The 4,809-nt window shown below is 37.6% G+C and overlaps 1 long non-coding RNA gene across 1 annotated transcript; it reads right to left on the bottom strand.

Moving 5' to 3' along the window:
- Positions 1–1,293, bottom strand: LOC146729660 (uncharacterized). Its single transcript, XR_014928044.1, has 2 exons — positions 1,122–1,293; positions 1–401 (listed from the first exon to the last, which is right to left on the bottom strand). It is a non-coding gene; the product is annotated as an uncharacterized LOC146729660 (long non-coding RNA).
- Positions 1,294–4,809: the final 3,516 nt, after the last annotated feature.

Here is a 4,809-nt window from a genome sequence, read left to right as displayed (position 1 = left end):
TAAACATGTTTAAACGACTTTATTTACTACTCGACACTGTGGACAGATAATCAATTACACATTAAACGTTCGCACGCTATTATAAATACATTTTAGATTCTAAATTCAGGACATAGTGTAGGAGGTGAACCCTATATTATACATAGGTATACATCTAATATGGTAAAAAACTAAGATGCTTTTTATAAGTCGACAATTGTTCGATATTCCGAGGAGAGGCTGAATATTGCGCGAGGCCGAGGCTGCTAAGGTTGGCAGACACTGAACTCCACATCACTGCGTCCTCTAACGGGGATAGCCAGGCAGCGATACGCATCGTGTTCACCGTCGTTCACGGCGCAGTTACATTCTTCTGGTCCATCACAGACGGGTCGCTGATAAGCGGAATAGTCGCAATCATCCTGTATAAATGCAAATGGAAATGGATATATTGTGTTCTCTGGTGAACGACACAGTGGATATATAGCCATCGGCTGCTATTTGTATGTGAAAAATGTCTAAAAACAAAATGTTTGTCTGTAATTATTTCCTGTGACAAAGATATTTAATTGCGACTGAGATTGACACAAGTTTCGGGTCAAAATAATGTATAAAGTAACGCTAGACTAATTATAATCAGACTCATAATAGTATATCTATCAAACATTGAATACTTGCGCACACCATGACACTGTGATATTCAATATTCAACAATTCGTTATGTATGGTAAATTCCAAAAATGAGATACATATTTCTCAGATACGCTGTTGCCTGTATTATGTTTGATAATGCATGGTGCACTTTGTCGTACTTGCAGAATGCGCTTGGTTTTGTTTTTGATTTATAACCGTATATGTTGATGTGTCGCTGATGCCCGTACTGCAAATTCAACCATTGAAGGCATATACTTGGTGCCCACGAATATCATGTTGGAAACAGTAAAAATTGTATTATGTGGATGACTGAGGTACTAGTATATTGTGTATAACACGTTCCACTATCGGGATAATGTTGGCATTTTCAGTTATATTGTATAACACACCGTACTTCGATGATTTCGCCAATGCAGTTAGCGACGATTAATTTATATTAGAAAAAAAAATCCAACATACTTGAGTTCGATTAATACAATTTTACTTACGCCCTCTACTGCCAAACTCAGCGACAATATAATTAGAGATAATACCAACAACTTCATTCCGAACTTGTACAGTGAAAATTGCTGGGTAGATATGTGTATCAACGGAGCCAATGATGTCAGCGCAGCACGAAAGAGTGAGTGTGTATATGAAACAGGTACACTGTGATCCAACACACGGTGAAATGCATATTATATTGATCGGCAGAGAGTTTGTTTATTTTGTAGTATGTTGGTTAACATGTATGTACACAATTGTGTTTGAATTCGTGTTTTTTTTCATTAATCTATCCATCGACAAAATCGCATGTTTTTACATAGTGGAACATGTTAAGCATAAATACAATGATAACTAAACAGGTTTAAACGATTGTATTCACTACTCCACACTGTAGTCATTTGATCGATTACACATTAACCTTCGCACGCTATCTTAAATATATATTTTTTAGATTCTAAATTTAGGACATATTGTAGGTTTCCCAATTTGCTTTGTTCATACAATCAGTTTAAAACAGCTCGCTATCTTAAATACATATTTTTAGATTCTAAATTGAGGACATGTTGTAGGTTTCCCTATTTGCTTTGTTCATACAATCAGTTTAAAACAGCTCGAATTTAAGTTCAGTATACCTACATTGCCAGTGAACCCTGTATGATACATACGTACACACGGGATGTAGTAAAAACTAGTATGTATTTTATAAGTCGTCAATTGTTCTATATTCCAAAGAGAGACTGAATATTACGTGAGGCTGTGACTGTTAAGGTTGACAGATACTGAACTCCACATCACTGCGTCCTCTAACGGGCATAGCCAGGCAGCATTACGCATCATATCGACTATCGTTGACGGCGCAGTTTTTCTGGTCAATCACATACAGATCGCTGATAGACGGAATCGTCGCTGTCACTCTGTATGAACGCAAACAGAGATGTATATATTGTATCTCCCGAAGAAAAACACAGTGGGTAAATATCCATTGGCTGCAATTTATGTATAGATGATGTCCAACGACAAAATGTATGGGCATACAATGATCGGTTCCAAAAATATGCCTAGTGTACACGATGATCATGTTAGAAACAGTTAAAATTTTATGATGTAACTTGTGTATAATACGATCTACTTTCAAGAGCATATTGCCATTTTCAGTTACATTGTATTGCAGCGCCATACCTCGACGCAAATTCAATTAGCGACGATTAATTTATGGCAGACAGCAACAAACCCACATATTTGAGTTCGATCAATACAAAACGCCCTTTACTGCCGAACTCAACGAAAGTATAATTAGAGATAACACCAAGTACTGCTTCATCTAGAACTTATACAGCGGCGAATGGTGCGTGGATATGTATTACAATGGAGCCAATAATGTCCGCGCAGCACGGAAGAGCGACTTTTAACATACGGTTAAATGTATATGGATCAGCAGCGAATTTGTTTATTTTGCAATATGTTGGTAAACGTGTATGTACAATTGTGTTTACTTATTTTTTCCAGTAAATAAATAGCGACAAAATTGCGTGTTTTCACATAGTTGAATAATTCAAGCCATTAAATTGTCACGTAAACACAATGATAAATAATCACGTACGTTTAAAGGGCGGTGGTCGTCGCGCAGCGCGTGTTCGAATTACATGTAAATAAACAATGTATTTTACACGCGTTGTATACGTCGCTATGAGTCCAATATCGATCAGGACGCGGCACGACGACCACCGCCCTTTAAACTTTGTTCTAACACTGTGGACTGTCAATCGCCGTGCCAATAGCTGAACAATTATATTGTAACGGAAACGTGTAGTACTATGCTGTTTGTTTCGGCTGATTGGCAAATTAAAGGATGTTAGAATTGGGAATGTAATCTCGGATAAGATAAGATAATTATATAGTACATTGCTATTGCTTGACCCTTTCGTAGAAAGTCCATTTTGTCAAATGACCATTTCGTCGAAAGTCAAAATTAACGTTATTTAGATTTTCAACGACCAACCAATGTGACACAAATTAATGAAATCACTGTTCACAATTGCCTCTGATGTACAAGATATTATTTTCAGAGACGTATACTATATTTCTCTGGTCATTGCCATTAACACAGAACCGAAGATTGCTCATAAAATTCTAAAAAGTGAAATATAGGCTCTAAGTCACACAAGTATATGTTTTCCCATACAACTATTAGTTTTACAAACACAAATATGTATCGTTATGAACACAGAAATAATTTGATAAATAATTGCCTTGCCGTATTTGAAGTGTCGCTGTCGACACGCACAGCGCCAACATTCACAATGCTGTGGGTTACAGTCATCACACAGTCGTCTGAATTTCACGTAAACAAAGTATTTACATACATTGTACCGGTATACGGTAGCATGTGATCAACATTGGTCGCAGCAATTTAAAGCGGGAGGGTCGCCACCTGCGCACGCGCGAGAATTAAGTCCTCAGCGACGATAACAACACACGCTAAAAACGCAAAGGCTTATGGGTAGACACTTGTAAACAATGACATGCTATTGTCATCTGACACATGCGCAGGTGATGACTCCCCCCGCTTCAAACTATAAACTCGATTGTTGAGTTCCGATTTACCTTTTATGGGTTTTCACCTATGATTGGCGCTTCAAGCTTTTCAGAACGCGTCGTGAAAAGAAGATTGCTATTTCGAGCTATGACGTCGTTTGGATAGGCAATTGTCCCCGTCAGTGACGTCGACGTCACGCCCGCAAGGGTGTCGGATAGGGGGATTACAAGGATATATCAAATCAACTGATTTGTCCGGTTTTATCCGTCGTATTTGTAGATCAAATGAGTATAGTGGGAGGGTAATTTGGACCAATCTAACTGTATATATTTAGTATATTAGGGGTGGCATGTTGTGAGGGTTATTTTTCCTCAGATAATCCTTAACCTATAAAATAACGTCACAGGTTTTATATGAAAAATAGTGACGTATACCATTACCGATGAGGGCGATATTGCATGTGACAAACTGTGATTGAAAGTTGAGTCGAGCTTAGCCATTCAAGCACGTTGCTGTTTATATGCTATGTTGATATTGTTGTGTTAAAATAGCAATGTAAATTGTCAAGTTTTATAATCTATCTAGATAAAACAACAGTAAGATCTATCCATTATTATGTGTATTGCCAACAGAGAATGCATTATGTTTAGATCTAAAAAATATAAGTTAGGAATATCACGGATATGATAAATAGTTATAATTATATATTAGCCAAATCTTATGTAAGTTATCTTGGTTGATAGCTAGACCTATATTTAATATAAGTTTCACAGTAATAGTTCAACTGCCACCATTTCATTTGCAGCAATTCAAGTAACTAGAGAGGGTATTATACCTTCATTCTATAAAATTGTGACTTCCAAACATATGTTATATTTCGATTCAGTTCACTCGATGTAGACGACATCTGGCGAAATCGACCACCGTACAATGCCGGTGTTCTCGTTTACTTAATAATTACGTTATACTATGTGCGTGGTGGTAGTTGCACATGTGCTAGGTTTCTCAGAAAAAAATGGTCATGCACATAATGTGAGTAAACCGAGGGGGCGGCACGAAATTGAGCATGGGGAGGGCGAGATATGCTCACCAACCTTGCGACGAATGGGCGACCTTACTAGGCGGTGCAAGGTCTTGCTCCCCTTAACAATTTT

The sequence above is a fragment of the Saccoglossus kowalevskii genome, chromosome 21 (genome assembly GCF_978046115.1).
Source record: "Saccoglossus kowalevskii chromosome 21, keSacKowa6.1, whole genome shotgun sequence".
Lineage (NCBI taxonomy): Eukaryota > Metazoa > Hemichordata > Enteropneusta > Harrimaniidae > Saccoglossus > Saccoglossus kowalevskii.
The sequence above is the reverse complement of the archived record's forward strand: the minus strand, read 5'-3'. Positions and strand labels throughout refer to the sequence as shown.